This window comes from Bolinopsis microptera, chromosome 12, assembly GCF_026151205.1.
Source record: "Bolinopsis microptera isolate Bmic1 chromosome 12, MBARI_Bmic_1.0, whole genome shotgun sequence".
NCBI classification, from domain to species: Eukaryota; Metazoa; Ctenophora; class Tentaculata; order Lobata; family Bolinopsidae; genus Bolinopsis; species Bolinopsis microptera.
The window spans coordinates 8,700,721-8,716,120 of record NC_087083.1 but is presented as its reverse complement, the minus strand read 5'-3'; the positions used below and the strand labels follow the sequence as shown (position 1 = coordinate 8,716,120).

Below are 15,400 nucleotides of genomic sequence, written 5' to 3'. Positions count from 1 at the left end.
GCGATTTCAATTTCGTACATGCCGCGATTTCCTTTTGTCCCTGGTTGATAATAATATCAAAATAACGATTTATAAGCTGGATTAACTTGTTTAAACAAAAACATTTTACTCAAACAATCACAAACATAATAAAAATACAAGACTTTTAACATTGACAGACGTACTCACTACATACTTGTAGAGGAGACACAAACCAACAATTACAGATAATTTCACAGCCAAACCGATATGTATAACAATGACATTTTGTACCAGCTGTACCATGAACCAGCTAGACCACGAACTTTTAAATTTACAGATAATTCCAAATAAATATAATTGGATAATTAATAGTTAGTCTTTTGGGGGAGAAAACAGAAAACTGGATAATTTCAGGGTCACGCACGTTCTGTACCACCTTGACCACGAACTTTCCAATTTTACGGATAATTTCAAGGTTTCCCTCTTACAAGAGGTTTAATTCCTGTTTAATTCCATCAATTGTGGGTTCAGAGTCGAACAGGAATCTACAAATCGTTTAGGTCGTATAGTTGTGAAATTAGTCCTTTACTTAGTTTCTTATTAAACGCCGCTAGGATTTCTAGTGAGCCAAGTTCTCATAAGAGCTCAAAAATCGTAATATGTTAGAAAATAAGCCAGTAGTGGGCTTATGATCTGGTATTATTATTATCAGTAACCAAATCATCATGAGTAACCAAAACCTCATTAACATGTAACTCATTAGCTCGTTTATTTTGCTTTTTCTGCTGGATTCACCACAAATAATTCCCAGAATCTCTCAGATATATTATGATTATCAAGTTAATAAGTACTGATTGTGTTTCCGGAGGTTTGGGGTTTCTATAAATGAGGAGATGCCTAAAAAAGCTTTAGTAAATCTTATTAACAACCTCCATAATACTATAACTATACCCTTTTCCCCTCGATTATTCGTTCCTACAAACAATTAACACTCAAATAACCAAATCCATCATGAGACATTACTTAATGTTTTTCTAAAAATATCTATACTTAAATTTGTAACTACCTTACTGCTAGTACTACTACTATACCCAAATACCAGAAATACACTAAAAATCTTCCATTTTAATGTACTTTTTTATGTCCAGCTCTCAACATACAATTACAAAGTAGTAACTACCTCGCTACTGGTACCATGTAGTGGGTACCCGTAGTAACTATCTCGCTGCTGGTACACACTTCTTTCCCCTGTTGTTTGCCTTCTTCGTGCAAACAGACGCACAAACATATTATTATCATTCAATACAAGCTGTCGAAGATGTACGTCTCATTAAATATATTATCTAACTGTCGCTATACAGAGTCAAAACTTGAACCAGGTATGGATATCAGTAACCAATCAGTAACCAATCAGTAACCAAATCAGTAACCAATCAGTAACCAAAACCTTATCATCATCCCAGCTCACTTAAAACGCACTTTAAACCAATATACACTGTCCATCTTGATGTTGATGTACGTTTCTCTAAAAATATCCAGCTGAAAGTTGTAACGACTCTCAGAGCTTATGCATGCGGGGTGTCAGTCAGAACCTGGCTCAGGCATTGACTCGGACCACCATCCCAACAAGCACGGATATTATTGTAACTACATCGAGTAGGAGAGCTGGCCAACAAACTAAACGTTATCATCGCCTCTCGTGAAAATGAATACCGCTACAATGTATCTAGATATCAGATAGCAGGAGAACAAAGTACAATATATAGATAGGATGGAAGACGGAGACATACGCGAGCAAAGACAACCGTAACTAGAGATGTTAATGAAAATAATAATGTCGTATATGTAGTGACACGCTGTGATTGGTCCGAGTGAGTCACGTGACTTAGTACGAACAGCAGAGAAATTGTGTACATTCAGCCGATCATTTGACGGGTAGACAAACGTTTTTAAGAACCAATTGGAAATGCGAAACTGGGAAAACGGAGGTGGATTAAACTGGAAAGTTGATCTAAGAAGCAGTAAAGAGAAAACGTCTCTCTCTCTCCCGCCAATATCAAGACCAGAATGACGTGCTGAGAAACATCACGTGACCCCGGGAGCTCTGTCACGTGACCAGCGCCGAGTAAAGGCAACGCTCTTCAGCCGGTAAAGTCATGAGATGTGGCTAAGTAGTTTTTGAGGCGACTGTCACGCTGGAGATTGTTACAGTTCAAAAATAGCGGCGAGAGTGTCGGGACGCTAGGGGACGTTTCAGGGAGAGGAGAGGAGAAGGAGAGAAGGAGAGGAGGAGAAGGAGGGTGGAAGGAGGAAGTAATGTCGGCATTATTAAAGCCAGGTGATGAGATCTGATCAAGCCACGAGGGAGAAGATTTAGTGGTCTGACAGCTATTTGAGAGGACTATGCCTGACGTGTGTGAACAGCCAGGGAGGAGGAGGTGAAGGAAAGGGGGAGGTGAAGGAAGGGGGAGGAGGTGAAGGAAGGGGAGGAGGTGAATAAAGGCTACACAAGGGTCACAGTAAAGACCGGAGATACCCATGTTATACTTATAGACACAACCCCTGCCTGGCTCCACCACACATATAATGAAGATTATACCCATTGTAATAGTGTAGTCATTCAAATAGTGTGTTGCAATTGGTCTCTCTCTCTCTCTCTCTCTCTCTCCCTCTCTCTCCCGATACAGTGGTAAGCAGTTTATTGTAATTCCGTGATAACTTTGCAAAGCAAGTCATATCCATTAGCGAGACCCTCTCTAAAGCCTACCCAATAGGTTGTGTCACGTGTCAGCCACATAAAGCTTGCTCACAACACCCCCAGACCCTCTCGCCCCCTACCGTTTTAAGTGACTCCACTACCTCCCTCACTCATGCTTTTAGCTCATATATTCAATTATGTACTCCATCAACCTGGTCCCTTCTTCCCTTCATTAAGAGGACTAGGGCAGCAGGGTTTGTGTTTTTGCGAGTTAACTTCCACGGTCTACCAACCCAGAGTGGGTCTATCTATAGTGCACTAACTGGCAGTATAAAGTGGAAATGAGGGACCCTGTCACGCCTAGACCTGGATAGCCGTCTATCAGAGGGTATGTGGGGACCTGTAGTAGGGTAAATATCTCTGGGTAGGGGTGTTTGTGGATTATATATGCGGGTATAATGGGAACTGGTTAATGGGGATTAAAGTGGGGAAAAGAGCAGGGGTATCAAACAAGGAGTGGTGCAGGCTAGGCTTTAAGACGAGAACGAGAGCAGGTTTTAGACAGCACAAAAACAACAATATCAAACGAAAATGAGCGCGGAAAAGCGAGCTGTTTGACCGACTTTGCTAAAAGGAACGATATATGTTATTTCGCTTGCCTAATGCCGAAAAAACGTGTAGGCACACCGAGATCCAGCACAAACACTCAAGCCGCCTGGGCTCGGGTGGACAATGTTCACTTCGGCAGAGATTTTTTGAAATTTGAGGCCCCAATTCCGAACAGAAGTCTTCCATCTTTAGATCATCATTAGGAGGGACTGAAGTAGGTTGTTATTTATCAGTGGTCCGCGGTGCTCCTGTCCTAGTTAGTAACCGTAGTTCTTACTAGGTAGCACACTACCGCTATTTCCTCACTATTCACCCCCGTTCCCCTCCCTCTCATGTTTCCGAATGTAAACCTGATCCCGGGTGTTCTGAGAGTGCCACCCACCCGGAACCCTGCCGTGGTACTGCAACCCTACACTGACAATCCCAGCAGCTGTGTTATGGGGCGGTGGTGGTGGCTAATATCGCAGGTACTTGTGACGGTACTCACCCCCCTGGTACTCACGGGTACCCGTAGTGTCAGCCCTACTCCATTACTTCCCGTGCTGGGGACTTTAAATTAGATGTTACCAGCTGGCTAATGACCAGGGTAAGTGAACCCTGAGTTCCAGATACACACCGGCCTTTCTGTTAACTGGGAAATACAATACCCCCTCCTGAAACACAGTGCTGGAATATGGGGAGGAAAAGAGGTGGACAATTAATTAATGTCCAAAAAAGGAGAATAATTCATTTGGGCTCTGTCTGAATATTTTCAGAGATTTTTGGAAGGCACTGGAACAATCTCAGAGCTCAATTACTGAAAAGGAAAACGAGGAACTGGGGTGAAAAGTGTGCAGGGATTATCGACCATACCTCCCTTTCTCTCTCTCTCTCTCCCTCCGATACCGGTCAACAACGAACGGACTAAAGATCTGCCTTAATTTTAAAACAGGATATTTTAGTTATGCATAAATTTTATATACAGTGCACATGCTGTGCTGGAGCCTTTCGTACTGCTTCCCACTATAGTAACCCCGCTCAGAAACACAGCAGCTGTTCTGAGAGTGTCAAACTGTAAAGTTAGAAAAATCTCACTAATGAGTTCCAAAAAGAAGCGATGGAGAGGGAACGCTTGCGGAGGGAGCCACTGACAAAGAAAGAGGGTGTCACTGGTTTAAGTGAAGGGTAATCGTACTGAGCGGATGGGAGATAAAACAGACATTCCCCCACAGGGCTGATAACACTAGTCTGAAAGACATGGTCATATATATAAGGCATTACTTTAAATCCGGACCGCCAAAAATTCACGGCTCTTTATTCCGCCCGCGCCCCAAATAATGGCCCCGGTCAAATTTACGCAAGATCGCAGGCGGCATGTAATTGGATTGATGCGTTGTATTTCGCAACCATGCCCTTGTATTTTAGTGTAAATCTGCAGCTTCCCAGGCCCCCAAACCATGCTCTAAATGAAATATAATCAAGTGCTAGATTGCCAGGCAAATCTCTCTGATAAACTGATAATAACATGTCAATATTTGAAAATAACAATGCAACTTATCACATATGACACACGTGCAATATTATGACAGCACGTGCAAGCACACGCTGCAGTACGTTCCCGAGGTGACCTAAACTTCCGGGGGAACAAGCCACCCTGGTACCAAGCTCCTCAGAGTCACGTGACAACACAAAGTCACGTGACAACACAAAGTCACGTGACAAAGCACAGCAGGGTGTTAAAATAGAGCACGAACTGGGAACAAGGAGTATAACGACGGGTATAGAATCGGGATTATGTAACTTCAGGATAAGGCCAGCAGTACACAGAAGCGGGGGCTACAGGTGGCATTACAAATTTATTAGGTGTTCTTCTTCTGCCCGCATATGTACGGAGAGATAGGGGACAGAGAGGGGGAGAGTAACTACACCAACTCACTCCACCTGTCTGCTTCTATCAGGTTATTGAGTTTTTGTGGTGATCTCAAACATGTCTCCCAGTACACCTTGTATCTGGTGTGACGATGGGTTCGTTTCCTTGGTGACGGTGATGTTGGAGGGGTTCCCCCGCGCGACACGGAAATGGTGTTGCACGTGCTGAAGTGTGATATGATGAGTATATATCTAGCTGTGTCGTGTGTGACAGAACACACCAGCTCATTCCGGGACACTGTAAGTGAGCTATTATAAAGAGCTCTCTTTCTCATTTTTTAGCATCAAGGTGATCATTGCCCGACGAATGTCACCCCAACGACGAATGGTGAGCGACTTTGTGCCGTGAAAAATTGAAACTTAATAGTGTTGTTTGTGTTGAGAATTACAAGATAATAATTATAATATTACTACCCCGAACTCTTTTTATCTAATCAGCAATTGCGTGGTCCTCGAAATTCACAAATGACAAGGTCAGGATGTTAGCCTCACCATCAATATATAAAAGGATCGCCGGACCGAACGAGTGCAATAAAACTGGAGCCCTTTGCTAAAAGGGCTCGCCGAAGGGAAAAACAGTAATACAGCCCTGTGATAGTAAAACTGGCATGTGATTAGCCCGGGTTAAAGAGGGAATGTCATATTACCAATTATTGGTATTTTTATTGGTAGTCCGCAGTGTCGCCGTGGTATGCGCCTGCGTTTTAGAGAACCGTTATCTTTACAATCCCACTGCCGTCTCAAAACTAATGATCTGGTGTTCGAGCCTATTTAGGAAAACTTTAGAGCGGGGATCAAAAGTCAGGATGAAGATTATTGTTAATATTTTAGGGGTGTCTAAAGGGCTTCCCTGTGTTGAGATATCGGGGGTTGGATTGGTTGGGAGCAGTAGTTGAAGAATTTGATGGCTGGAGCGAGGTTGTGTTGAATAAGCTATTGTCCCGTGGCAAAAACATTGGCTTAAATAAAATAGAAACATCCGAGATTCGAAACAAAAAACAACTTTTAAAAGCTGCTAGAACATTCCCATTCAACATGAGCGAACAAAACCTTAGAACTCCGTAAATCTTATGATCTTATAACTAGGTGAAAACCATGGTAATGACCCTAAATGTAAGGGAGAACTACCTCATTACCGACAAAAGAATTTAATAGAGTAATGGGAACAAGGAGAGTAAGGTGTTCCCCTTCGCCCAAACAAATTAACCGTTACTCGACACGAACGCTAATATTTCACCTAATAGATTTATATATATTTGAAGCTGGGTTGACGCAGCTGGTTTACTTTCAAAGAAAAAAGCTTTTAATATCCGACCCCATTAGAGAGAAAATGTGGTCAATTTAATGCACTTTCACTGGGAGTGTTATATATAAAGCACATTTTGAGAGGCATTGAATTTCTACTGAACGATATTTCAGACCGAGCAGGTAAAGTTAGTTAAATGAAACCTATTATAGCGAGCCTATTTCTGTAATATTAAATTCCAATGGTGGATCGATCCAAAATATCGAATATTATGCCAACAAACTTCAAACACAACAAAAGAACTTTCGGCATATGTCTCTGAAAGGAAAGGGGAGCACCGGAGCATGGTACTAGTTCAACTTCTCGTTTTGATTGCGAGAAAATACTTGATCACACCTAAAACTTCAATCAAAGCAAAGTCAGAGATGGAACATAGCAAGACCAAACAGTTTTGCAACAAAGATTGAACAAAGCAAGACCGACCAGATCTCATTTTGCAACAACCCAGCTAAAGATCTCTAACAATGCAGCTAAAGAGCTCTAACACTAACAACAGTCCATCTCAGTACCACCCTGGTTCACTGAACTACGTGCTTACATGTCAACATTTTAAACACGGTTCATGATGTTAGATCTGCCAAATATTGCAGACACAGTTTCCTTACTCCTTACTCAGTGACGGTTATTACGAGGTCAGCTCGATAACGCACTTCAGAGCTCAGTCATTCGGCTTAATGCTGGGTTTTTAAGAAAATCTGCAGATCCCTGGGAAATGTGCCCGGGAGAGAAGTGAGTGGAAGTTATTTAAACCGTAATGGGCTGGTGAAGTAACGTATTTGTTACGTAATAATCACGTATTAACTACGTTTTATTCCTTCATAAATATATCAGTTACGAGAGATCCGCAGCGGGATTACAAGGAAAAACTCAATAATCGGAGACTTGGGAACTGAAAAATTAAAGCCAGGGACGATGTCGGAAGATGTTGGAACAAATATTCGCCGACACTCTATCCGGATAAACTTGAACGTGGAACCACGTAAATCTCCTATTGGCACGTAAAATGGTAAATTTTCGGCTGTTTTTGATCTTGAAGAAATACCAGCGCCGCCCTGAGTCTCAATCAGTGAAGGATCCCGCATTACTCTATGCCCTTATATGGAATTGGACATCACGTGTGCAGTGAAGGATCCCGGTGGCTTGATACGATGTCACAGCGCGCTTTATTCGGAGTAACTGTAGTAATCACTGGACAGGTATGTACCCAATTAAAATATAAGCAATAATATATAAAATATAAGCAATCTGTAAGATATTGGGATCTGTAACTTTAAGATGAATAAAAACAAAACTTGGTGGAGGCTCGTTAGGAGGAGGAGTTAGTAGTAGATATAATAATACTGAGAGTGAGATGTGTTGTGTCCTGTCAATCTTTGATATAATGGACTGTTTCAAGATTATCAGCACGACTACAGAGTTTCATAATCATGTAAAAGCTGTAGATTAATAAAATTATTGAAACGAAACCTAAGTTTTCATTTCCGCGTGTCCAGATATTCGATATTATCATGGAAATAACACGGCATTTTAACCAGTCTGTATGCTTTAATCCTCATAAAAGAAAACAGTAATTCATACTTACTGCACTCTTAAAAGGCTTCCTAGTAATTAAAATTAAACTGTACCTAATTAACTAATTAACAAATTAACTGTTACAAATCATATTATTTAACCAGGAGTTTTACACTAAGATACATCTGGATATTCTTAATTTCGAATCTATATACTCCTGGAAGTAATCCCCGGTATATGAAAGTATTAGGAAGAGTTACCCTGAGCCCTTACTCTTTCATAAATATAACAGTTACCCTGAACATTAACCGGGTGTAAAGTGGATTATACGAAGATGGGGGAGGTAACCGCCAAGCTGATGATCATATCAACCACCAGGTCATATTAAATTTAACCACCTACAACTACCCAAGTACTGATATTTCCATAATAACCACTAAGCTAAAAGCCATCAACCAGCCTGGTAGTGGTGTTTAGCATGGTGAATATATATTATATATATTATATATATGTACTGAGGTGGAGTTCCTATCTGGGTTAATGCGTGAGGTACCAGCGAGATTGATAGTTTTGTCATAATTATATAGATTTGTGTGGGTCAGTTGATTAATGTTGGGGTCTTTCGTTAAGGTACTACATTGTTGGGGGGTTGTTGTCGTTATTGCATAATGTAGTTTATCTTAACCGTTATATTTTCTGTTGTTATATAATGTAACCGTCAATATGTTATGGTCGTCAATTTTTGTAACAATCGGTCAAAGTAGTTTTTCTTAACGTTATAACTACTTTCTGTCGGTCAAAATGTCGCTCCAATGTTGTTTCTATGCATATGCAATTCCCCAATGTTTACCCAATTTGGATGCGGACATACTTAACAAAATCTCCCCGGCAACGACACAAAAATATTTACCAAAAAGTGACCGTTCGTATGAACAAATTTCAGCTCGCAAATGGAGTTGAAAACTCGCGATTTTTAGCTTTTCATAATATAACTTTGATCGTAACCGATACTAATTAATAAAAAAGTAAAAATCATTGATTGGAAAATGCCTAAAAATTCTTTTAATCATTGATTGACAAGCTGAAAAGGGATAACATTCATAGTTGTGATCAGTGTTGCGCTAAGAATAATATAAAATCCGAGCGGGTTTCTACTTCTAGTTATCATATAAATTAAAGCACTCTGGTGTCCAGTTCTAAAATAATTGTGCAGTATTATGCTCCTTGCAACAAGAACGGTTATATATTTAAATGAAGTGTGTATATTTAGATGCAATCAAATATCGTCCTGTCTTAGTACACGATTAAATAGTTTACAATTATCTGTTCATGAACAAAACTTTTAGAGTTCTGTCAGTTGTGCTGTTGTTTTGATACTGAGCAATATAGATTATGATATTTATCCACGTGATCTTATTTTTTAATGATCCGAGTAAGTCTGAGGAACCGAATTAATAAACTATAGCATTACTTTATGCCCTTAAATGGACATCACGTGTGCAGTGAACTATAGCACCATGCGCTGGATTTCTGTAGAACCTGCCCGCTTAACACACGATCGTTATCAAGATAAGGCTTATCGATTGTGTGATATTAATCAACGCTCAAAAGGCCCTTAGTGAGGTATTAATTATTTAACATACACAACGAATGCAAAAATCGTACAACTTTTCTTAGAATTTGTTGTTCGGTTGTTATTTAAATTTATAGATAAAATAATTTGTTATCCAAATTCCAAAATACCAGTAGCACAACCAGGTTATCTTATAGTACAGGGAAATCCGTCTGAAAAAATCGATTTGCCGACACACAAAGCTTACAAAGGATTTTTGACGTTTTTGAGTCCTAATAGGTGTCCTTTATGGCTGACCAACTTTTCCAAACTTTTCCACGTGTCTTAAGGCCACTTTTTGCCACTTTACCACTTTTTACCACCTTTCTTGTTTGTCAAATATCTTTAGTTGTGAACATCGTAGAAAGTTGCAGATTAAACGAGGGTGTTCATATTATCAAGAAGAAAAACTTTTGTTGATACAATTTTTTCCTCAGATAATCAATTAATTGGATAATTATCAATTAGCTAATTAGCAAAAATTAAAAAATTTTTTATTGGCTCAAAATGATTGGAATAGCTTAAAACACGGAGAAAAGTAGTTTTTAGAAAAACTTCGAAAATTTTTCACTTACATTTTTTTTTCGAGACTTATAAAAATTTTCGAATTTTCGAAATTTTTTTCGCCAAAAGTTATCAAATTGCATGAAACGTGGAGAAAAATGCTTTTTAAAAACACTTCGTGAATTTATGTTTTCAAGAATACTAAAATCACTTATATATTTGTAGTTGGAGTTCAGTAAATCTTGGCAGATTTTAGTAATCAGGAATTATTAAATCGAAATAGATAAAAGGACTGAAACTGAAAAACGTTAACCACAGGATATTAGAGTATATCCTTATCGATTTTTATAGAAACTGCACCAAAGGCACATTTAAGATCGAGCCGATAGCCTGCTGTACTACGATAATATGTAACAAATAAAACATCTCTGAGTCTGTACCGTCAATCGTGCTAATCTGAACCAGCCTACCTGGATTACCATCTACCTCTTCTTTTCATCAATAATTAGACCGAGTTGTGCAATAAATGTGATTTATTATAGCTCATAATAATTACATCACCCACCAAATGCAATATGAGTCATATCGCATTTGATGGGTCTGTAAAAAACTTCTACTTGTCCTCATGGCTCATTGACAGCTCGAAGAAGGCAATAAAACATCAGAAAGCCTAAAATGTCAACTCGCTCATTTTAATGTTCTTCGATCCGTCCCACATTGATCCCGAGCTGATCATCATGACCCCCAAATATTCTGCGGCAAGAACTGAAGAACCTGTCTTTTTACTTCACAACATCCGGATTGCAAACCAACATAATCATTACCGTTTCTTTACTACCCCACGGCTCTTGCCCATGTCCAACGCTCGTATCTAGATCTTACCTTTGCCCGTATATTACTCTTTTTGAATTTAGCCAACCCTGACATATGGGGGTGATTTGAGGTATGAGGTATCTCGTATAGCGAATGAAGTGGTATGCAGAACAATAGAAAACAAGTCACAATAGATGTTGGAAGGTGTATTTACACTTGTTTCCTACTTCCTAGCTCTTCCTTTGTATCCATGGTCTCTTCTTGCCTTCTTCGAGCTGTAAATGAGCCATGAGGCCAAGTAGACGTTTTCGTGATAAACTATACCGGGTCTATCGAGGTATAAAGCGTTTCATATACCGCATTAAGGGCCATTTAATACAAAGGTATTGTGTCGTATATTACTATTGTGATTGAATACAGCTCGATAAGTTACATCTCGATAACTTACATCACAGCTCGATAACTTACATCACCCACTAAATGCAATATGAGCTATGATAAATCTTCAAAAAGAGTAATATACGGGCAAAGGTAAGATCTAGATACGAGCGTTGGACATGGGCAAGAGCCGTGGGGTAGTAAAGAAACGGTAATGATTATGTTGGTTTGCAATCCGGATGTTGTGAAGTAAAAAGACAGGTTCTTCAGTTCTTGCCGCAGAATATTTGGGGGTCATGATGATCAGCTCGGGATCAATGTGGGACGGATCGAAGAACATAAATGAGCGAGTTGACATTTTAGGCTTTCTGATGTTTTCTTGCCTTCTTCGAGCTGTCAATGAGCCATGAGGACAAGTAGAAGTTTTCGTGATACAGTAAAACCTCTCTATACCGGCCTTTCGCGGGAGAAACGAGAAGTGTACGGTATAGTCTATAGATTTATAGAAACACCCCGATAAAGAGCGTTTCATATACCGCATTAAGGGCCATATGATGTACACGTATTATGTTTTGTTGTGATAGTGTGATTGCAAACAGCTCGATATTATTTACAGACCCATCAAATGCATATGACTCATATTGCATTTGGTGGGTGATGTAATTATTATGAGCTATAATAAATCACATTTATTGCACAACTCGGTCTAATTATTGATGAAAAGAAGAGGTAGATGGTAATCCAGGTAGGCTGGTTCAGATTAGCACGATTGACGGTACAGACTCAGAGATGTTTTATTTGTTACATATTATCGTAGTACAGCAGGCTATCGGCTCGATCTTAAATGTGCCTTTGGTGCAGTTTCTGTAAAAATCGATAAGGATATACTGTAATTAATTATAAAACTCTAATATCCTGTGGTTAACGTTTTTCAGTTTCAGTCCTTTTATCTATTTCGATTTAATAATTCCTGATTACTAAAATCTGCCAAGATTTACTGAACTCCAACTACAAATATATAAGTGATTTTAGTATTCTTGAAAACATAAATTCACGAAGTGTTTTTAAAAAGCATTTTTCTCCACGTTTCATGCAATTTGATAACTTTTGGCGAAAAAAATTTCGAAAATTCGAAAATTTTTATAAGTCTCGAAAAAAAAATGTAAGTGAAAAATTTTCGAAGTTTTTCTAAAAACTACTTTTCTCCGTGTTTTAAGCTATTCCAATCATTTTGAGCCAATAAAAAATTTTTTAATTTTTGCTAATTAGCTAATTGATAATTATCCAATTAATTGATTATCTGAGGAAAAAATTGTATCAACAAAAGTTTTTCTTCTTGATAATATGAACACCCTCGTTTAATCTGCAACTTTCTACGATGTTCACAACTAAAGATATTTGACAAACAAGAAAGGTGGTAAAAAGTGGTAAAGTGGCAAAAAGTGGCCTTAAGACACGTGGAAAAGTTTGGAAAAGTTGGTCAGCCATAAAGGACACCTATTAGGACTCAAAAACGTCAAAAATCCTTTGTAAGCTTTGTGTGTCGGCAAATCGATTTTTTCAGACGGATTTCCCTGTACTATTAGATCTATTTTAAGATTTATTTTCGAAACGCACCTCTAACATCATAATGTTAATTTTGCCCATCTCTACAAGTATTACTGTAATACAATTAATTAAAACTGTAATACAATTAATTAAAACTAATGACGACCTTTGTCGGTTTTCAAAATTGGTTTCGTCCAAAATTAGGTTTTAGGTTTTATACAAATTGCCATGTCCAGTATGTGATCATGCTTAATATAATAACATTAACTTAATAATGACCGCTGGTAATATACCGGCTACTAAGTTATAAGTAGTATTAATTAATTAAGGAGCGGGAAGTAAGCCAATATCTTAACGGAGTTAAATAACATACTTTGTAGTGTTAATACCGATAACTTAACTTATACGTGCTAAACAGAAATGGTTTACTATTAATCTTTTAAAAGATGGCAATAATACATCTTTAACATAATGGCTGTCTAACAGAAGGAAACGCGTGAGAAATACTCCTTCAAACATAAAAAGATAACGGATATAAACAACACGAGCATAACATCAAACAACAACAACAAAACCTCTCCCTCGCAGTACCTGGCAATGGTAAAATCCCACCCTCAGATTAAGTTAGCTAATGAAACTATCCTAATAGCGTCCTAAGTGGTCCTATAAGATCCTATAAGGTTCTATAAGTAGGTCTTTAAGCAAATAGGTCGCTACGTTTATATGTACGTGCGTTACTGCAGATAAAAGGTTACATGATGGACCGCCTCATCAGGCAGCCCAAGGGTTTTAGGTGGATCCCATCGTCATCCCTCCCCTGCTCATTGGTGAGGAGCGGATCACGTGGGTTGGGTTGTGTGTCACGTGGGGTAAACAGGGAGATAGCATGTCGCCAATCTGCCTTCTTAGGGGGTTTCCTTCCGCGAGGTGACGTGATCAGGATCATGAGAACAAGGTGACGTTAGTGGAGGACGGAGTTAAAAACAATAGGGGGGTACAGATATGGGAGGTTTTGAAAAACGGGGGGTGACCGGCTTTGGTTATTGTACGCGTGTGTTGGTGACCTGGCCTCTATAGTTTGAGATTGAGTACCTTTCCCTGAAAATCTGGTGTAATTGGGAGGTGAGAACAGGTGAGAGAATACCAGGAATGCTAAGTAGGGTTGGCCACTACCTTGCTTCCTAGTACGAATGAATTAGCGTGACTGAAAGGTGAGCATTGAGAGCTTTCATAGGTTGAGCGTAGTAATACTATCTTTGTCATGTGACTAATACTATCTCATTCCCTGAGTGGGCATATTTTCAGCGTTGTCAGGGAGCATGTGTGAAGAATGTGCGGGGGCTGATCACAGGAGAAATCAGGGTAACGCCTTTTATTCTACTTTCAGTGTCAATTTTAGTTGATCTAGAAAGTGTTAGAATTTTTGGTTGTTAAGGAATAAGTTTAAGGTTAGAATGAATTTGATCGAGATGAATATAATAAATTGAACTGATTGTTGAGAACCTAGTTTTATGAGCCTGAGGCAAGGAAGTAGGATATTAAGGAATAGTGGCTCACCGCGCAGAACATCCAAAAATTACGACACGACAATTTAATTCGCTCGATTTAGACGAAAATAGCTATGATAGATCAATTACTGTAATTTAAATTACTCCTAGATGGTCCAGTTGAATTACTGTAATTACTCTTAGATGATCCTGTCAGAGGATATTTGGAAGCTCATTATTTGACCCTTACATCCAAATGATACCTTCAATCTGGCAGTCATCTTTATTAGTAAAGTAGTTTTTCCTCGTATTTCCAAAGAGATAGCGTATAATTTGTTGAAACCGATACGATTTATTAAGCTAGCTGGAAAGGATGATGGTTGCACTTTTGAAAGGAATAAAGTATTTTCTCGAATGTGCGAATATAAAATATTTATGAAAATTTGAACTTTTAAATCCATTAACATGAAATTGCGGAATTTCTGGTAAATATTCCGGCATCAATTTAATCCTTTAATGGTCCTTCTAAGCTTATAGATCAAGTTGAAAGGGTAATACCTTGTATTGTCCGAACTCAAAAATGGACAGACTGAATTTATTTTTGAAAGTTTTACCCTTCTTCCAAAAAATAAATAAAGTAGATTTAAATTGTAAGACCGTTTCAAAATGACACCAAGAATAAAATCGGCAAAAACGAGCGACCTGCTTCATTCTCTGTGTCATTTACAAACAGTCATACAAGTAATTCTACATAATTTATTTTGTAGAAAAAAACGGGAAAAAACACTTACAAGATGCGTTCCAATCTACCCAATTTTTGGGGTTTGCTATCTATGAACTAATTCAAAGACAATGTATCCCAGGCCTGGCATGAATTCTTTTCACCCTCGAGACTGAACCCGCATTAACTTGGCTACAGGAGGCCCACAAAATTCTCCATTAAGCCTAACCCTTGATTTTTTTTCAATTAAAAAACCCCTCAAAAAAGTTTCCCCCTTTTCCCCCCCCCCCTTTTCCCCCCAAAAAAAAAAATTTTAATTCCCACCCTAAATTTCCCCCCCCCC

General features: G+C 38.8%; 1 protein-coding gene across 1 annotated transcript in view; it reads right to left on the bottom strand.

Annotated features, from left to right (window-relative positions):
• The window catches only part of LOC134823831 (centrosome-associated protein CEP250-like), a 75,578-nt gene that overhangs the window by 39,360 nt on the left and 20,818 nt on the right, over nucleotides 1–15,400 (bottom strand). The gene's annotated exons all lie outside the window — the stretch shown is intronic.